The sequence below is a fragment of the Dendrobates tinctorius genome, unplaced genomic scaffold, assembly GCF_039654945.1.
Source record: "Dendrobates tinctorius isolate UK_male_01 unplaced genomic scaffold, ASM3965494v1 ptg000230l, whole genome shotgun sequence".
Classification (NCBI taxonomy): Eukaryota; Metazoa; Chordata; class Amphibia; order Anura; family Dendrobatidae; genus Dendrobates; species Dendrobates tinctorius.
Genome location: NW_027361897.1, coordinates 8,370,595 through 8,392,238, shown reverse-complemented (window position 1 = coordinate 8,392,238; position 21,644 = coordinate 8,370,595). Strand labels below are relative to the sequence as shown.

General features: G+C 42.4%; 1 long non-coding RNA gene across 1 annotated transcript in view; it reads left to right on the top strand.

The window, feature by feature from the left end:
* Positions 1-13,887, top strand: part of LOC141059703 (uncharacterized) — a 59,800-nt gene extending 45,913 nt beyond the window's left edge. The window contains exon 2 of the long non-coding RNA XR_012222584.1: positions 13,724-13,887. This is a non-coding gene — a long non-coding RNA (uncharacterized lncRNA). The remainder of the gene's footprint in view (positions 1-13,723) is intronic.
* Positions 13,888-21,644: the final 7,757 nt, after the last annotated feature.

Sequence of the window (21,644 nt, the reverse complement as noted above, 5' to 3'; positions counted from 1 at the left end):
GGACGCGTAATGGCCCTGGCCATGCCTACTGGACCATGCATCTGTTGTGAGGTGCACCTTTCCACTCACTGATTGCTTGAGTGCATGGACAATGCGATCTTTCACATGCAGGTGGAGGGCTGGGATGGCCTTTTGAGAAAAGAAGTGCAGACAGGGTAGGTCATAGCGTGGTACTGCGTAGGCCATGAGCTCGCGGAAAGCTTTGCTTTCAACCAACCGGTAGGGCATCATCTCTAACAAGATTAGTTTGGCAATGTGGGCGTTCAAACACAGTGTACGCGGATGAGAGGATGAGTACTTTCTTGTCATACTCAGAGTCTCTGGTAGGGTGAGCTGGACTTGAGAGCTGCATATGGTGGAACTAGCGGTGGACATGGCGGACTGAGAGAGGGTTGGTGATGGTGATGGTGTTGGTGGTCTTGCTGATGGCATAGATTCAGTCTTTCGTAGCAATAACAATGTGATTCCCTGACTGCTTTGGCCTTGTGATGACACCTCAACATTTGCTGCTGGTGGTGTGCTAACCGCTGGGCTTACAGTGGGGGAAGCGATGTAGCGTTGCTGACTACCTTCATTCGGAGCAGGTGCACATGTGGTACGTGAGGTTTGGTAGTCTGTCCACACTTGCAAGTGCATGGTGGTTAAATGTCTAAGCATGCAACTGGTATTCAAATTTCTCAGATTTTTCCCTCGGCTAAAGGTCTTTGTGCACTTCTTACAGATAATCTTTGACTGATCATTAGGATTTTGTTCAAAAAAGTGCCACACTGCACTCTTCCTACTATGGAAGACATTTTGAGGCCTTGCACGCTGTGTTAATTTGACCGTCTGGCCAAGAAGTCCTGCAACTCTTTTGGTTTTTGTAATCCGTTTTTGGATTGCTACGGGCATACCAGATAAAAGCTGTTGCGATGTTGATGCCTGCTGCGGATGCTCCTCCTCCTGAGCTATTGGCAGCGGCACCCTCTTCCCCCAATGGATGCCAATCTGTGTCAACACCTGGGTCATCCATCACTTCCTCTTCAATTTCATGTGCACCTTCCTCTGTGTCACCGTGTAAGGTGGTATAGTATGCGGGAAGGGGCACCTGAGTTTCATCAGGGTCAGATTCTGGCTCAGTACACTGCAAGGACAATGTAGTGCTCTGAGTGAATGTACCAGCAGAGTAATCTAGAAGTGGCTGTGCATCAGTGCACTCCATGTCAGATTCATCTTGGACTGGGGAATTCACGATTTGACTTGATAACCCAGGCATGGTATGTGAAAAGAGCTCCATGGAGTAATCTGTAGTGTGGCCTGCCACATCCTTCACTTTTGGTAGGGGTGAAGGACCCCAGGAAAGGTGTTGTTCCTGACCAGGAGCCTCCACTGACGACTCAGTGCTTTTATTTTTTTAAACTTTAGAAGAGGAGGCGATAGAGCTGGAGGCTGTGTCAGCAATGTAAGCCAAAACTTGCTCCTGAAGCTCTGGCTTTAAAAGCGGTTTACCTTCGAGGCCTTGTGGAGCCTGACGAAGACGCAGGCTCAACACCTCCTGCCTTAGGTGCTCTTGTGCTTTTGCCAGTACCAGCAGATGCACCACCACCACCACAATCAGTACCAACTGGCAACCCCCGCCCACTTCCACGGCCTCTTCCACCATACTTCCTCATTTTTGGAAAAATGTACCCAAAATACCACCAGCTATATGGTACTGTAAAACAAGGTATAAGGTGTATATAGTATTGGGGAGAATTGGAAGCTCCCTAGAGATTTTAGGAGGCTGAACTATTATCGCAGGCCCACTATAGATTACACCTCAATTTAACAGGCTGAAATAGGCAGATGTATGACCAGGCACAAGGTGTGTATATAGTATTGGGAAGAATTGGAAGCTCCCTAGAGATTTTAGGAGGCTGTCAATGATGCTCTCAGTCCAAGTATGGCAGCAGAAAGCCTAATAAGCAGGACTGCTGCACACAAAAGTGTGGAAAAATGAACGCTTGGTAACTGTGCAGAAAAGAGGAAGAAAAGTATTTTTGCTTTTAAAAAAGCAGTTTGCACAGCAGTGTGCAAACAGCAATGCAGCTAACAGGGAGCCTTATAAGGCAGCCTAATAACCAACAGAGCTGATGCACAAAAATATATCCTCCCCTGTCACTGCACACAAACTGTTGTGTTGTACAGTGGAAATCGCTACCAGCAGAAGCAGTTTTTTTGCTCTTCTTCCCTGCCTCTCCGTTATTCAGAATAAGCAGCTGCAACCTCTCCCTAATGCTAAGATCAGCAGAAGTAAGATGGCGGTCGGCATGCACGCCCTTTTATATCCCCTGTGACGCCACACAAAGCAAGCCAATCACTTGCATGCACTTCTCAAAATGGTGGTGACCGATGCCCATGTCATCGCGCTGCCCACAGTGTGCGTCCTCCATCATTGGCTCAAGAAGGGTGCTGAAGGCATCATTTGAAACGCGACTATGGCACTCTGGTCGCCGACCTCGTGGCCGACCTCACGCTATGGTCGGGTTTCGTTTCATGAAACCCGACTTCAGCAAAAGTCGGCGACTTATGAATTTGACCGACCCGTTTCAGTCAACTCTCATGTTGAGGACAGATCTGAGGAAGAGGTGAGATGGATGGGGAGGATTGAAGAAGAAATGAACAGTTCCTTGCTTGGTGTAGGAATTAGGAGGGTTAGCAGAAAGTGAAGGATTAAAGGGGTTAGAGTGGAAACAAACAGAAACATTGTTTACAGTGACTATCCAGTTACCTTCAGTTCCCTTCTGGTTCAATTCTGGATTAATTCATATCTCACACACTTATAGGATACACACTGCAGACTAAAGTCTTGGCAGACTTATGCTAGGCAATGTATGTGCTACAAAGTGCATTCAGGTGTGAAGCAGAGAGGAGTGGTCTGTGCTCATCTTGGTCAGACAATTAAGAGTGGACCAGATGGTGCTCATCTTGGTCAGACAATTAAGAGTGGACCAGATACCTATGATCAAGCCAAAGTAAACAAGGTCATAAATAACACTGAGGTAAAGCAGGTGGTTAGTTGAAAGGCATACCGAGTGAATACTAGGAGCAGAGGTAATAAGTCTGTGTGGAAAGCTGAGTGACGTACAGAGTGAATACTAGGAGCAAAGGTAAGATGTCTGTGTGGAAAGCTGAGTGATGTACCTGTAGGGAGAATAGATAGACATGCTGGTTAGAGTGCGATGGTGGCAGATGGCAGGGCACATTCTGTATACATCGTTTTGGATTAATTCATATCTCACACACTTGTAAGAAACACACTTATAGGATTCACACTGCAGACACACTGCAGTGTATCCATATAAATGGCCCACCCTGTCTAGATATCAGTGACACACATATATACAGTGGGTAAAAAAATCTTTAGTCAGCCAACAATTGTGCAAGTTCTCCCACTTAAAAAGATGAGAGGCATGTAATTGACATCATAGGTAGACCACAACAATGAGAGTCAAAATGAAAAATCAAATCCAGAAAATCACCTTGTCTTATTTGGCAAGATTTATTTTTCAAATTATGGTAGAAAATCAGTATTTGGTCACAAACAAAAATTCATCTCAATATTTTGTTATATATCTTTTGTTGGCAATGACAGAGGTCAAACATTTTCTGTAAGTCTTCACAATGTTGGCACACACTGTTGGTGGTATGTTGGCCTATTCCTCCATGCAGATCTCTCCTTTAGAGCAGTGATGAAAAGCCGGCAATTCAGCAACTACTACTGTAAAATCACAGCAGGAGCCAACAGGATAGAAGAGATGGATACATACAGTAAATACAAATAGGATAGTTAACAGATGTCAGTGACAAATACAATTAGTACAGTGTGTTCAGCTTACTGTACATGTATTTAATTAAAGATTATTTTTCTGAAAAAATGACGTGGTCTCCTGTGTTATTTTCTTAACCAACAGAGGCAAAGCCAACAGCTGTGGGCTTATGTTTACAGCCTGGGAAGAGGGTAATTACGATGGAGCTTCCCAGGCTATTAATATTAACTCATAGCTGTATACTTAGCATTTACTGGCTATTAAACTGGCTGAACCTAAAAAAAATTAAGTAGGGTCCCCCTATATTTAATAACCCCCAAAGGCTATGCAGACATCTACATGCTGATATTAATAGCCTAGGAAGGGGCCATGGATGCTGGCCCCCCAGGCTAAAAACAGCAGCTCTCAGCCACCCAAGAAAAGGTACATCTCTAAGATGTGCCAATTCTGGCGCTTAGCCTCGCTCTTCCCGTTTGCCCTGTAGAGGTGGCAAGTGGGATGATAGTTGGGGGGTTAATGTCACCTTTGTATTATTAGGTGACATCAAGCCCCAAGGTTAGTAATAGAGAGGCATCAATAAGACGCCTCCTTTACCAATCCCATAGTATGAAAACACACACACCCATAAAAAAGTTCTTTAATTGAAAGAATGACACAGACTCCTTTTATGAATCTTAATTAAACCATACTTACAACCTTGCCCCATTCCACCGAAGTCATTGTATTCTGCAAAAGTTAAAAAAATACAACAATATTTCTCACCTTTCTGCAGAAAAGATGATAATCCATTTGTCCCTATGACAGGTTTAGCTCTGCTACATCTAGATGGCAGGCTGCATGGTTGCATGAAGTGACCATACAGCCTGTCATCTAGCAGAGACACTGAGCAGCGTATGCTCAGTGTCTCCCTGTGAAATCCTATTCCCTGTCTGATGGCACCGTGAACATGAGAAAGTTCTCCTGCTTGCGGTGCCATCAGACAGGTCTTGAGAGTTCACAGCCAATGAACTCACTTTACCTTTCAGACATCAGCACAAGCTCAGTGGAAAATTTTCAGATATATTGCAGAAAAGGCTGCAGCCACACAGCCTGAAAGGATGGCTGCAATTTTCTGCAATATATCTTACTGTTATCCTTGTCAACAGAAGATCACACATTACTAAACAAACTCAAGGTCACTGAGGAGAGCTGAGAAGCAGAGCAAACACTGCGGTGCTGGGATGAGGCTCACTTCTGCCTCACATGCTTTATGTGCCCAACTGTCAGAGTAACACCTGATTTATCTTTAACAATAGCGAGCATTGCCACACTGAAGCCAACGTTACAAGCAGAGGCTGGAGGTACAGGAACAGCGCAGCACCTCTCTCACTGAAAGAGTTGGCTGCTTCACTGCAAGGCATCCCCAATGCTGCTGAGACTACAATCCTTAGGTCCCCCGCTTGCATGCCTTTCACATGCGCAAGATTGTTTCTTAAGAACAAGATCAGTCCTTAAACCAGAATTTTTGCCATTTTAACTATTTTCAACAGTACACAATTCACCTTGATAATTACATTATTGACCACTGCATTGTTAAATTTTGTAAAATGTCACATAAAAAAGTAATCTCTCAGGCCTTGGATACTTTGTGCTTAGAACATTTTCAGGGAAGTAACAATTGTTTTTTAAAATTTTGCATGTTTTTGATCATTCATGTGTTTGAAAGGACAAACAAATACAAGTGATTTACTCCCACCAGTAAGCATGGCCGGCGTTAGGGGCAGGCAGACCAGGGCCCTCGCTCCCCCAGGGAACCCCAGCTAGCGGCACATCACGCAGCTGCTATGTGGCCCGGGAGGCATGAGGGCCCACCTGCCTGCAGTGCCGACTGCCCCCGCCGTCGCATTGAACTATACTGGCGTCTGCCGGTACAGCTCAAAACAATGATGGAGGAGAGAGCATCAGCTGCGCTACCTCACCCATCATTCCCTGCTCTGCCTCTGACACTGCAGGTGCGCAATGACGTCATCACGCACTCACTGTGTGCCAGGCAGTGCAGTCGCTGAGACAGGAGCCGGGAGCAGCGCGGGCACAAGAGAGGTGAGGATTGTGGGTTTTTTTTAACAGTGAGTACTGGACTGGGCCATTCTCGGGGGAGATGTGATCTGTGCTATATACTACGTGGCTGTGCTATATACTATGTGGGCTGTGTTATATAGTACTGTATGTGGGCTGTGTTATAAACTATGTGGGCTGTGATATATACTACATGGCTATGCTATATACTATGTGGCTGTGTTATATACTACGTGGCTGTGTTATATACTATATGGGCTGTGTTATATACTACATGGGTTGTGTTTTATACTACGTGGGCTGTGCTATATACTAAGTGGGCTGTGTTATATACTATGTGGGCTGTGTTATATACTATTGGGGGGTATATTATACTCTGTGTGGGAGGCGGTGTTATATATTATGTGGTTGTGTTAGTATATAACACAGCCACATAGTATATAACACAGCCACATAGTATATAACACAGCCAGATATATACTATGTGGCTGTGTCAGATACTATTGGGGGTATATTATATTCTATGGGGGGAGGCAGTGTTATATACTATGGGGGGTACATTATACATTATATTTTATGGGGGAGGCTGTGTTATATACTATAGGGGGTACAATATACATTATATTCTATAGTGGAGGCTGTGTTATATACTATGGGGGGTTCATTATACATTATATGGGGGAGGCGGTTTTATATACTATGGTGGATACATTATATTCTATGGGGCTACATTATATTCTATGGGGAGGTGGGCTGTACTATATTCTATAGGGGCTACATTATATTCTTTGGGGCTGTATTAGATTTTACGATGAAGGATTGCATCATAGTCTTTGGGGCTACATTATATTCCATGGGGAGGTGGGCTGTATTCTATTCTATTCGGGGCTACATTATATTCTCTGGGGAGCTGTATTATATTTATTATATTCTATGAGGGATGATTGCATCATACCCTATGAGGGGCCTACTTTATACCATATGAGGGGGGCTGCATTATATTCTTTGGGGGGGTTACATTATATTCTGTGTGGTGGTTGCATTATGCTTTATGTGCGCTGCATTATACTCTATCGAGAACTATGGGGGGAATACATTATTCTATATGAAGAACTATGGGGTGAATTATACTATGGGAAGTGAATTGTACTACATGGATGACTATGGCGGTGCATTATACTATATGGAGCACTATGAGGAGTGTATTATACTATGTGGAGGACTGAGCAGTGTATTTTAATATATGGAGGACTATGAGAAGTGTATTATACTATATTGAGGACTGTTATGAGCTCATTTTCTGCTCCACCAGTTGAGAGTTCCCCTTCCATTCTCCCTCTAGCGGTGACAGGAGGTAGTGAGGGTGGTTTAAGTGGTAGTGATCTGCCACCTGGTGAGGAAGATAATGATTGGATCTCTGGAGTATCAGACTGGATATAAGACAGCCGACGCCCTATCCAGGTGCTGGTGATTCAGTCTGCTTCTCAGGTCTAGGACTCAGCTCTGTTCCAGTCTTCTTAAGATAAGTTTGTTTTTTGCTAATGTTCACACTTGCTCTTGTTGGTCTTTTCAGTTTTTTGTGTGGTCAGCCAGCCCGGCTGGGCTGTGCTGAATTTCCACTCTTATTTGCCAAATTGCCTTTTTTTTTTGTCCCTTATTAGATTGGCCTCTTTTTGCTCTGTCTCAGAATATTTCGGAGTGCTGATGTAGTGGGAGAAGTCTAGTGACTTCAGGGTTAATTTTGCTATCAGTTGTGTTGGACATTTTGTAGGGTTTTTGGCAGACTGCAGACAGTGTCTTTCCTTTCCTGTCCTTTCTAGTTAGTCGAGCCCCATCGTTTTCTCAGCCTATTTTCCTGCCTTTGTTTGTGTTTTCATCTTTTTTCACCATCAATACATGTGGGGGGCTGTCTCTCCTTTGGCGTCTGCTCTGGGGCAGTTAGTTTTCCTCTTTTCCTGCTGTGGGCTTATTTAGTTCTCCGGTTGTGATGAGGCGTCTAGGACCACCATAGGAACGCTCCATGACTGCTGCTAGTTGCGTGTTAGGATCAGGTGTCTGCAGTCTGCATAGTTACCAGCCTCTTTGGTTTTCTGAGACTTAGCTTGTATTGTTTTTTATTTCCTCCTCGACTACCCGTTCATAACAGAATCACCAGCCATACCGCAGATTCTAGGGTACTCAAAAGCAGGGGAAAAAAAAATTGTCACAATTCTTTTTTTATATGCATTTTTTCCTCTTTTTCTCTGGGGCCGTAGGAGGATTTTTTCCTTAATGGAGATTAAGCAATTGCCTGATCGTGTGGAGCAGCTCACTGCTGAAGTGCAGGGAATTTCTGCCTATCTCGCTCAATCACATGCTGTTGAACCCAAAATCCCCACTCCTGATGTATTTTCTGGGGATCGGACTAAATTTTTGAATTTTAAGAATAATTGTAAATTATTTTTTGCTTTGAAGCCTAACTCATCGGGAAACTGCGCAGCAGGTTAAAATTGTCATCTCCTTGCTGTGCAGCGATCCCCAGGATTGGGCATTTTCTCTGACACCTGAAAATCCTATTCTGACTAATGTGGATGCATTTTTTCAGGCGTGGGGTTGTTGTATGATGAATCTAATTCCGTTGATCAAACTGAGAGAACCCTGTTGGCATTAAACCAGGGTTAGGATCCTGCAGAGTTATATTGTCAAAAATTCCGAAAATGGGCGGTCCTTACTACATGGAATGATAGTGCATTGGCAGCTCTCTTTCGGAAAGGTTTATCAGAGACCGTAAAAGATGTTATGGTGGGATTTCGTGTTCCCTCTGGTCTGGATGGCTCTATGGCATTAGCCATTCAAGTTGATCGGCGTTTACGTGAACGTAAAAATACACGGGAGGCGCTGCCACCTTTTGAACAAATGTCTGAACCTATGCAATGTGATGGGGTTTTGTCTAGGGCGCAACATCGGGAGTTTAGAAGGCGTAATAAGCTGTGGTTTTTCTGTGGAGACGCCTCTCATACTATTTCTGTCTGCCCTAAATGAGAGAAACGTTTTGCACACACATTTGCTGTGGGCAGTATACAACCTAAGTTCCTTTTGGCAATTACTCTGATCTGCTCCTTGTCCACATTTTCCACTAAGGCTTTTGTGGATTCAGGAGCAGCTCTGAATCTGATGGATTTGGACTTTGCTAAATGTTGTGGTTTGTCCATGACGCCTCTGCAGACGCCTATTCCTTTGAGGGGTATTGATGCCACTCCGTTGGCGGAGAATAAACCTCAGTTTTGGACCTAGGTGATAATGCGAGCTGCCCCTGACCACCAGGAAAATTGTAAATTTTTGGTGCTGCATAATTTGCATCACACTATTGTTCTGGGGTTCCCCTGGTTGCAAACTCATAACCCAGTTTTGGATTGGAAATCTGTGTCTGTGGTGAGTTGGGGTTGTCAGTATGTTCATAGGGATGCTCCTGTTTTCTCCACCTCTCCTCAGTCTCATGATATTCCTGATTATCTGGCTGAATTCTCTGATGTATTTAGTGAGAGTAAGTCTGCGTCTTTGCCCCCTCATAGGAGTTATGACTGTGCTATTGAGTTTATGCCTGGGTGTAAATTTCCCAAGGGTCGGCTTTTTAACTTATCTGTACCCGAACATGATGCTATGCGATCCTATATTAAGGAGTCATTGGAGAAGGGTCATATTAGATCATCCTCGTCACCTTTAGGTACTGGGGTTTTTTTTGTGGCCAAGAAAGATGGTTCATTAAGACCGTGTATCGATTATCGTTCCCTTAACAAGATGATGGTTAAATATCAGTACCCATTACCTCTGATGTCTGATTTATTCTTCAGAGTTAAGAATGCCTGCTGGTTTACTAAGCTTGACCTCAGGGGGGCGTTTAATCTTGTTCGCATCAAGCACGGGGATGAATGGAAGACGGCGTTTAATACTCCGGAGGGACATTTTGAGTACCTGGTGATGCCTTTTGGGCTCTCCAATGCCCCTTCTGTCTTCCAGTCCTTTATGAATGATATTTTCCGAGACTTTGTGGATAAGTTTTGGATCATCTATCTGGATGATATTTTGATCTTTTCTAGTGATTGGGATTCTCATGTGGAACATGTCCGGACTGTGTTTCGGATTCTGAGGGAGAATTCCCTGTTTGTTAAGGGATCGAAATGCCTCTTTGGTGTACAGAGGATTTCATTTTTGGGATTTATCTTATCTCCATCAACTATTGAAATGGACCCGGCCAAGGTACAGGCCATTTATGATTGGGTTAAGCTTACTTCTTTGAAGGCTCTTCAGAAGTTTTTGGGTTTTGCTAATTTCTATCGTAAATTTATAGGTAATTTTTCTAGTATTGTCAAACCACTGACTGATCTGACCAAGAAGGGAGCTGATGTGCTGAATTGGTCTCCTGAGGCTGTCTCAGCATTTCAGGAGCTTAAGCGGAGGTTTACTTCAGCTCCGGTTTTACGGCAACCTGATGTCTCACTTCCATTTCAGGTGGAAGTAAACGCTTCTGAGATTGGTGCAGGAGCTGTTTTTTCCCAAAAAGACCCTGTGACTTCTAAGATGAATCCCTGTGCTTTCTTTTCTCGAAAGCTCTCCCCATCTGAACCTAACTATGACGTAGGGAATCGGGAATTGTTGGCCATGAAATGGGCATTTGAGGAGTGGAGACATTGGTTGGAGGAAGCTAGACATCAATTTGTGGTCCTCACCGATCACAAGAATCTGACTTATCTGGAGTCGGCTAAACGCTTGAATCCTAGACAGGCTAGATGGGCCTTGTTTTTCACGTGTTTTAATTTTGTGGTCTCTTTTCTTCCGGGCACTAAGAATGTTAAGGCAGATGCCCTTTCTCGGAGTTTCTTTGCAGATTCTCTTAATGTGACCGAGCCTGCTACTATCCTAGGTAAGGGAGTAGTTCTTTCTGCCATTTCGCCCGATTTGAGACGCGCCCTGAGGAATTTCAGGAGGATAAACCTGAGCGTTGCCCTATGGGAAGATTGTATGTTCCGGACCAATGGAGAAAGAGAGTGATGTCTGAAGTCCATTGCTCCGCATTGGCTGGTCATCCAGGTATTTTTGGTACCAGAGATTTGGTGAGTCGGTCGTTTTGTTGGCCTGCTTTATCTCGTGATGTCAGGAATTTTGTACAGTCCTGTGGGACTTGTTCTCGGTCTAAACCCTGTTCTCGCTCTAGTGGGTTGCTGATGCCCCTGCCGGTGCCCAAGAGGCCATGGACCCATATCTCAATGGATTTTATTTCTGATCTTCCTGTCTCTCAGAGAATGACTGTTATCTGGGTGATTTGTGATAGATTTTCGAAGATGGTCCATCCTGTACCGCTCCCAAAGTTGCCATCTTCCGCTGAGTTGGTACCCTTGTTTTTACAACAGGTGGTTCGGTTACACGGGATTCCTGAGAACATTGTGTCCGATAGAGGGATCCAGTTTGTTTCCAGATTTTGGAAAGCCTTTTGTTCCAATCTGGGAATTCAGTTATCCTTCTCCTCCGCGTTTCATCCCCAGACCAATGGGCAGACTGAGAGAACAAACCAGACCTTGGAGTCTTATTTAAGATGTTTTATATCTGCTGATCAAGATGATTGGGTCTCATTTTTGCCCTTGGCCGAATTTGCGCTGAACAATAGAGCTAGTTCTGCCACTTTGATGTCACACTTTTTCTGTAATTTTGGGTTTCATCCTCGATTCTCTTTAGGTCAAGTGGAATCTTCGTCCTGCCCAGGTGTGGACACTGTGGTTGTGAGAATGCAGCAGATATGGGACCAAGTGGTGGATAAATTGTCTCTCTCTCAGGAAAAGGCCCAGCGTTTTTCCAACCGGCATAGGACCGTTGGTCCCCGGTTTAAAGTGGGTGATATAGTTTGGTTGTCGTCTAAGAATATTCCTATGAAGGTTGCATCTCCAAAATTTAAGCCAAGATTTATTGGACCTTATAGGATTTTGGAGATTCTTAATTCTGTTTCTTTTCAATTGGCTCTTCCAGTTACGTTCAAAATCCATAACGTATTTCACAAATCATTGTTGAAGAGGTTTGTTGAGCCAGTAGTTTGTGTGGCGGCACCTCCTGACCCTGTGTTGGTTAAAGGCAATATGGAATATGAGGTAGAGAAAATATTGGATTCTCGTTTGGTTTGACGGAGACTCCAGTATTTGGTCAAATGGAAGGGTTATGGCCAGGAGGATAATTCTTGGGTCTCTGCCTCTGATATTCATGCCAATAAATTGGTTCGTGCTTTTCACCGGGCCCATCCTGATCAGCCTGGTGGCATGGATGAGGGTTCGGTGACCCCTCCTCAAGGGGGGGTACTGTTATGAGCTCATTTTCTGCTCCACCAGTTGAGAGTTCCCCTTCCGTTCTCCCTCTGGTGGTGACAGGAGGTAGTGAGGTTGGTTTAAGTGGTAGTGATCTGCCACCTGGTGAGGAAGATAATGATTGGATCTCTGGAGTATCAGACTGGATATAAGACAGCCGACGTCCTATCCAGGTGCTGGTTATTTAGTCTGCTTCTCAGGTCTAGGACTCAGCTCTGTTCCAGTCTTCTTAAGATAAGCTTGTTTTTTGCTAATGTTCACACTTGCTCTTGTTGGTCTTTTCAGTTTTTTGTGTGGTCAGCCAGCCCGGCTGGGCTGTGCTCAATTTCCACTCTTATTTGCCAAATTGCCTTTTTTTTGTCCCTCATTAGATTGGCCTCTTTTTGCTCTGTCTCAGAATATTTCAAAGTGCTGATGTAGTGGGAGAAGTCTAGTGACTTCAGGGTTAATTTTGCTATCAGTTGTGTTGGACATTTTGTAGGGTTTTTTGGCAGACTGCAGACAGTGTCTTTCCTTTCCTGTCCTTTCTAGTTAGTCGGGCCCCATCGTTTGCTCAGCCTATTTTCCTGCCTTTGTTTGTGTTTTCATCTTTTTTCACCGTCAATACATGTGGGGGGCTGTCTCTCCTTTGGGGTCTGCTCTGGGGCAGTTAGTTTTCCTCTTTTCCTGCTTTAGGCTTATTTAGTTCTCCGGTTGTGATGAGGCGTCTAGGACCACTGTAGGAACGCTCCACGACTGCTGCTAGTTGCGTGTAAGGATCAGGTGTCTGCAGTCTGCATAGTTACCAACCTCTTTGGTTTTCTGAGACTTAGCTTGTATTGTTTTTTATTTCCTCCTCGGCTACCCGTTCATAACAGAGGACTATGGGAAGTGTATAATACTATATGGAGGACTGAGGAGTGTATTTAATATAGGAAGGACTATAGGGAGTGTATTATACTATATGGAGGACTATGGGGCACATTATGTTATATGGAGGACTATGGGGTTTGCATTTTACAATATGGAGGACTGTGGTGCACATTATAATATATGGTGGACTATGGGATGTATTATTCTAAACAAGCAAAATGCTGCATATTCATCGAGTGATTGGATTGTTTATGCCGGAACAAAAATCATTGTTCTCAGCAGCACATCGCCGGTGTAAACTGTAGATGTGCTGCTGATAACATAATATTGTATGGGGACAGATTGATCTAACAGTGATTGTTCTGTCCCCATCATTCTTTCTCAGATGGTGGAAAGAGGCCAGGAAACAAGTGTTGAATAATTTCCGTATTGTTGATCACGCTTGTTTAGTGGCCTGAGCTCAGCGCATGTAACTACCACCAAAATGCTTCTGTGTGATGTGCAATATGTTAGCATTTGGGACCCCATTTTAAACTTTGCCTAAAACCGGCCCTGCCAGTAAACACATATAAATATATAACATAAATAGCTTTTAGAAATTAACCTCCACAGCCAACATATAGCATATTGTGAGTAAAAAAGTAAAATACTTGTGTATATGTATAAAAATTGCATTTTTTTTAATAATGTTTTTTATTTTAGGAATTGAACCTGGAATGAAAAGCGACAAATCCACACATGCTACTGGAAGAGCTTATATGATTTTATAATAGAAGACTTATTGTGTATTACTAATCAGAACTGATCAAATGAAACTTACCATATTATTAATAAATCTACATGCCAGCTTGAGTAAAAGTAATAAATAGTGTTGGGAGTGTCATTCATTTTCATAATTACCAATTCAACTACTGTAACTACTGAAAAGATCCATAAGTGCCATATATTTAAATATATGTGTATCTATATATTTGATCCCAAGCAGCAGTCTCTGTGTCTATTTAGTGTTTGACTGCTGGTACAATGCCCTGTACATGCTTCTTTAAGAGTTCCTTTCAACTAAAGATGAGCAAATAATTCCATGTTCGGTTCGGATTGCGATCAACAAATTTGCAATATTCGCCGATTTTATTCCTCAAATATTCGCCGAACATAGCCGAACGCCATTCAAATCAATGGGAGGCAAAACAAAAGCATGCACAACCCCTTCAAACTAGCCCAAAAGCTGCCGAAACTCATTAAATTAGCGGCAGACATCAGGAAAGTGGCCTTAATTCACCCACAGTATAAATTTTAGAATGTCAGTGCAGCAATCAGCCATGCATGAGGTATCAGGGTCTGGGCCAGCATTTATAGCCTTGAATTGAAATTCAAATTAAGACGAGGTGGGTGAGGGATCAGTGTAGGCCTGCTGTGCTGGGAGCCCTGATACCACATTGTCATCACCACATAATGTGGGACGTTCTGAGACGTTGGGCCTGTTTTAAATTGAAATATCAAATTCAAATATGTGTGTGGAAGAGCCACTCTAATACGTTGAGTCAAAGCGGATCTCTTAGTGTTACATACCTTGGTCAGGAGTTTTATAGTTTATTAGTATTCTTTCAATGCAACAATATAATTGTATCATCTTATCACTAAATATGTGCTGGCATTAGCATACATACAGACAAACTTGGTAGCTTCGAGATCCCCCACAGTCACCATACTGATGCTGAACCTAGAGCGGACACCCAAATGACATTGCACAAGGCAGCCCAGAACTTCTGGACTCAGGTGATCCATCAGCCTCAGCCTCCCTGGTAGCTGGGATTACAGGCACACACCTCCGCACCCGGCACTTCTAATTGGCTAAGTTAAAACTGTTAAAACCCAGCTTGTGGTCTAAGGGTCATACTAGCCCCTAAATTTCGTTTCTCTCACCCTCCTATGTTTTCTACTAAGTCTGTTAAACAAAGACATTCTAGAGACCCCTTATCTGATCACAGACTCCATCTTGGAAGGAAATAAATACTAGTAGAAAGAAACTAAAATGAAGTCAGGATTGATAAATATAAATCCTGCTCTCACAACATGCAACCGCTCAACCACCTTTCATGCTCAGCCACACTGAGGTGGTAAAAATATCAGTTTTGTAGAATACTATTGTCAGAAATATCTAAGAATTGTAATACGGGCAGTTGACTCAAAGGTGGTGGCCTGCAGGTTTCGGAGGCCTACTGCTACAGGCATCACACAAGAAGGAGACCCAACCAGGAGTCAACACATTTACCAAAATTAGTGGCAGACACCAACAAAGTGGCATCAATTTCAAAAAAGTAGAAACTGTATAATAGGGACCAACAAATCTTCCACTACACCCAACCCAGCAGATGGACACCCAACCAGGAGTGTACAGACTTCCAAACATTAGTGGCAGACATCAATAAAGTAGCATCAATTTCACCACAGCAGAAATAGTATAATAGGGAGCGACATCTCTTCCACTACAGCCAACCCAGCAGATGGTCACCCAACCAGGAGTGTTTACATTTCCAAAAATAAGTGGCAGACACCAACAAAGTGGTATCAATTTCATGAGAGTAGAAACAGTAAAATTGGGACCGACACATCTTCCACTACAGTAAAAACCAGCAGGTGGACATCCAACCAGGAGTGTACATATTTCAAAAAATTAGAGGCAGACACCAACAAAGTGGCATCAATTTCACCACAGTAGACATAGTATATCAAAGAGCAACATCTTTTCCACTACAGCCAACCCAGCAGATGAACATCCAACCAGGAGTGTTCACTTTTCTAAAAATTAGTGGCAGACACCACCGAAGTGTCATCAATTTCACAAGAGTAATACTGTAGAGGAGAAAATCCGGCACCGCTGCAACTCCTGAGCCCAAATATCCACTACGTGTGATAACCCCGTCAAATACACCACCCTTACGGGTTCGCGGGTGCCAACCCATATAAACAATTGCATAAATCCATATACTGAAGAGAAAAAAAAGGTGACACTCACAATTTCTAAAATCCAATCTTTATTGTGACAAATTAAAATATCTTCAGCGGGGGGGTACAACGGGAAGTAAAAGTCGGACGATGGCTGTTTCGTGCTATCTTGCGTTTCAACGGGTCCTGTTGGTAATGAGAAGTGACGAGGCAGAACAAATACCCTATGGCAAATAAGGTCCTCCACCTTTTTTTTTCTCTCTCCTCCACCTCACTCCCTTACAATTACCAAAATACCTATAATTCCTCCAGACATAGGAATCTGAGACAAAAGAGAAATGTGAAGGATTATCTGACAACGGACTCTGACTCAAGCGTTCAGGATGGCATTGCTATTTCCTAGAGCCCTGATGGAGCACGATCCCATCCGACTTTTTTTTAAGATCTCTGGACACAGTACACGGAGAGGAGGGAAGAGGTCGAACTGGAGGAAAATATCACAAAAGGAAACAAGTCTCCTAGAGATAGAGAATGAGATAGAGAATCAGCAGCGTGTTTCATCAGTTTCTGTGATTAATTTAACTGATCACATTTTGAATCAAACACATTTGTCTGTTCTCTAAAAAGGTTTTAATTTTTGTTTGCCGGATGACTTTGACTTTACTGATTTCAAAGTAGATTTATTTAAAACTATAAGGAAAATCCATCTTTATAAATCTTTTGCTTTGTCCAAAGAAGCAACAGATTTACAGTTAAAAGGGGATTGTCCATGTACAGTGGGTCCCTTAGGATTTATGGCAGGCACTAATTCCCTAGCTGACATAAGAGATGATGCAACATTATTATTGGAATTAATTAATCCATTTGTGAGTGAGAAAAACACAGTACAGCAGGAAAAATATTTTTCCCCCTTCACAGGAGGAGTTAAATCCTCTTATATGCCACCAGTATCCCCGGGGAATGTGATTGATCTGTTTGAGGCCCAAGTAGTCAAAGAATCATAGAATCATAGAATAGTAGAGTTGGAAGGTACCTCTTGGGCCATCTGGTCCAACCCCCTGCTCAAAGCAGGATTTGCTAAATCATCCCAGTCAGATGTCTGTCCAGCCTCTGTTTGAAGACTTCCATTGAAGGAGAACTCACCACTTCTCGTGGCAGTTTGTTCCACTCATTGATCACTCTAACTGTCAAAAAGTTTTTTCTAATATCTAATCTGTGTCTCCTCCCATTCAGTTTCATCTCATTGCTTCTAGTCTTTCCTTGTGCAAATGAGAATAAAGTTGATCCTTCTACAATGTGACAGCCCTTTAGATATTTGTAGACAGCTATTAAGTCTCCTCTCAGTCTTCTCTTTTGCAAACTAAACATTCCCAAATCCTGCAACCTTTCCTCATAAGACAGGGTTTGCAGACCAGTCACCATTCTCGTCGCTATTTTCTGAACTTGCTCCAGTTTGTTGATGTCTTTTTTAAAATGTGGTGCCCAAAACTGGACACAATATTCCAGATGAGGTCTGACCAAAGAGGAGTAGAGGGAAATAATGACTTCACGTGATCTAGACTGTATGCTTCTGTTAATACATCCAAGAATTGCATTTGCCTTTTTTGCTGCTGCATCACACTGTTGACTCATATTCAGTCTGTGATCTATTAGTATACCCAAGTCTTTTTCACATGTGCTGTTGCTTAGCCCTATTCCTCCCATTCTGCATATGCTTTTTTCATTTTTATTGCCCAGATGTAGTACTTTGCATTTTTCCCTGTTAAAAACCATTCTGTTAGTTGCTGCCCACTTCTCCAGTTTATTTATATCTTTCTGAATCCTCTCTCTCTCTTCTCTAGTATTAGCTATCCCTCCTATCTTTGCGTCATCAGCAAATTTAATCAGTTTACCCTCAATTCCTTCATCTAAATCATTGATAAAGATGTTGAACAATACAGGGCCCAGGACAGAGCCCTGTGGTACCCCACTTGAGACATTCTTCCAACTGGATGTGCAACCATTTACGACCACTCTTTGGGTCCGATCACTAAGCCAGTTATGAATCCACCTAACAGTTGCCTTGTCCATTCCATACTTAGTCATTTTTTTCAATAAGGATTGCATGAGATACTTTGTCAAATTCTTTGCTGAAGTCAAGATATACTATATCTACAGCATTTCCGTGATCCACCCAATCAGTGATTCTGTCATAGAAGGAAATTAAGTTAGTCTGACATGACTTATTAGTTACAAACCCATGCTGACTCTGTTAATCACTTCATTCTTATCCAGGTACTGACATACATGTTGTTTAATAATTTGTTCAAAGATCTTTCCTGGTATAGAAGTCAGACTCACCGGCCTATAGTTGCATGGGTCCACCTTCTTCCCCTTTTTGAAGATAGGAACAACATTTGCTCTTCTCCAGTCTTCTGGGACTTCTCCTGTTCTCCAAGAATTTTCAAAGATTATGGAGAGGGGTTCAAAAATTTATTCTGCTATCTCCTTCAGTACTCTGGGGTGTAATTCATCTGGACCTGGAGACTTGAATTCATTTAGGTTAGCTAAGTGTTTCCTCACTATCTTTCTGTTTATAGATATCCTGGATTCTTCTATTCCCTTAATAGGACAGTGAAGAACAGTTGATGTTACATTTCCTTTCTGAGAGAAAACAGATGCAAAATAGGAATTTAAAAGTTCGGCCTTCTCAACATCCTGTCTTACCATTTCATCATTTTCATCCTGTAAAAATCCTATAGCAGCTTTGACTTTTCTTTTACTTTTGACATATCCCCAAAATCCTTTATTATTGCTTTTGACATCTCTTGCAAGCCTCAATTCATTGTTAGCTTTAGATAATCTGATTTGTGCCCTGCAGGTTCTGCAGACAACATTATATTCTTCTTTAGATATGCCTCCCTCTTTCCATTTTATAAACATTTTTTTCTTCCTTTTTAGTATGTGCTTAAGTTCTGTGTTCATCCATCCTGGCTTCTTTAAATGCTTCCTATTCTTCCCTCTTTTCGGAATTGTTAACAACTGTGCTTTGAGAATTTCATTTTTCAAGATTTCCCATCCTCCCTGGACATTTTTGTTTTTAAGGATATCCAGCCATTGGATCCCTCCAATTCTCTTTCTGAATCCCTTAAAATCTGACTTTCTAAAATCTAACCTTGACGTCTGAGTCTTCACAGGTCTTCCGCCTCAAGTTATCCAAAATTCTAAAATAGCATGGTTGCTACCTCCTAGGGTCCCAGCCACTTTTACCTCCTCAACCATTTTTTCTCCCTGTTTATAAGGATTAGATCCAAGGTAGCAGTTCCCCTTGTTTTCTCCCCTACCTTTTGGAAGATAAAGTTGTCAGCAAGAGAGGATAAGAATTTCCTTAACCTGTTAGTTTTGCCTGAGAGAGATTCCCAACAAATGTCTGGATAGTTGAAATCTCCCATGACAACTATGTCACATTTTTTGGAGAACTTGGCCATTTGATGCATAAAGAGTTCATATCTTCAGCTTGCACAGGAGGCCTGTAGTAAATGCCTACAATGGTGTCCTTTCCATTGTTCTGTCCTTGTATTCTTACCCAAACAGTTTCCACAGAACTCCCAGTCTCTGAAGCTTCAATCTCGGTGCAGATATACGCGTTTCTAACATACAATGTGACACCTCCTCCTCGTTTATCAAGTCTGTTTCTTACAAATAAGTTGTATCCTTCTAGTCTTGTATTCCAATCATGTGTATTGGCCCACCAAGTTTCAGTGATTCCATTGACATCATATTTCTTTTCCTGTGTTAGTAGTTCCAATTCTCCTTGTTTGTTGCCCATGCTTTGTGCATTAGTATAGAAACATTTTAGTAGTTTGTGATTAGTTTCTCTTGCTCCAATATTTTTATTAGAGAAAGAGAAACATATAGTCAAGGATATGGAGGCTCAGTTATACCAAAGATTACCCTCTAATTTAACTTTGCAAGAGAAACAGGCTCTGATGGAAATAAAGGGTTGGTTAGACTCGGTTGTTAGAGCTTCTGACAAAGGCCGTAATACAGTTTTGTTGTCTAGGGACCAATACCTTACCGATGCCTTTAAACAGCTATCGGATGAGGTTACTTATCAGATTTTACAACAGGACCCCACGTTTAAATTCAAAAATGAATTGTGCACCTTCTTGAGGAGATATGTTGAAATTGGGATCATTTCTAAAAAAAAAGGGAGAAAAACGGTTACCGGAGTTCCCCCGTAAACCATATTGGTACCATATTCCCAAAATTCACAAATCCCGCACTTTACCACCAGGACGCCCCATCGTATCAGGGATAGGGTCCTTGACTGAACCCCTGTCACAATACATGGACTGGCTCCTCCACCCATTATTACAGGATGTTCCCTCGTATATAAAAGATACAAAAGATTTTTTGGATTCTTTGAGAGATTTCACATGGCAGGATGGTTTTCAACTAGTAGCCATAGATGTAGAGAGTCTCTACACCAGAATACCACACGATACGGGCGTAGGAACAGTTAGAGAGGCATTATCCAACACAGGTAAAACTTCTATTTTTGTTGATTTTATTTGTGAGGGGTTAGAATTTATTTTGAAACATAACGCTTTCCAGTTTATTGATAAATGGTACCTTCAAAGAACAAGTACTGCGATGGGGACTCCGGTAGCATGTACGTTTGCTAACCTTTTTTGGCAGTTTTCAAAGAGAGATATGTTTATTGTGAAAAAAAAACAGTTTTTTTGAAACATATCAAATTATATATGCGATTTGTGGATGACTTGTTCATGGTGTTGGATGGAAGCAGGGAGGATTTCCTGGGATTTGTGGTGTACCTTAATCTATCCAACACCATGAACATGAAGTTCACTTGTTATTTTGGAGGTTCATCCCTTGAGTTTTTGGATGTTAAAATTCACGTCAATCAGGGTATAATGACTACGGAAATTTATTGCAAGCCTACCTTGATGAACTCCCTTTTACATTATAAGGCTGTGTGCACACGATGCAGATTAGCAGCGGATCCGCAGCAGATTTTACCACGCAGAAACGTTGCATATCCGCATTGTGATGTACAGTAGCCTTAAAATCAATGAAAAAAAAAACCGCTGTGCAGACGCTGCAGATTTTTCTGTGCGGTTTTCCTGCGGTACAAAATCCGCAGCATGTTACTTCTTTTGTGCGGTTTTCCATCTCCCCTGTCACTAAATCCGCAGGGGGAAAACCGCAAGAAAACCACATGAAAAATGGAAGAAATTCGCAGGAAAAATGCAGGTCATTTGACCTGAGGATTTCTTCCATTCTGCGCGGAAGAATCCGCAGGGCCAAAAAGTACGTCTGCACTCAGCCTAATAGTGCGCATCCCCTGCATGTAAAAAAAATCTTTACCGTTTAGTCAGTTTCTTAGACTTAAGAGGGTCAATAATAATGTTGAAGGTTTTAAAAAACAATCTGCTGAGTTATATGACAGGTTTAGGGAAAGGGGGTATCCCAAACAATTATTAGATACAGCCTTAGAAACATCAGATAATTCAGTGGATATAACACGATAGTAAGAGGAAATAGAAAAATTCCGATGTTAGGAGATTTGTATTTTGCTTCAAGTATGGTCCAATGGACAGACAGATTCGTACGAATATTAGAAAAAACTGGCATATTTTAGACCGAGATTCAGACATAGCGGAAATGGCCAATA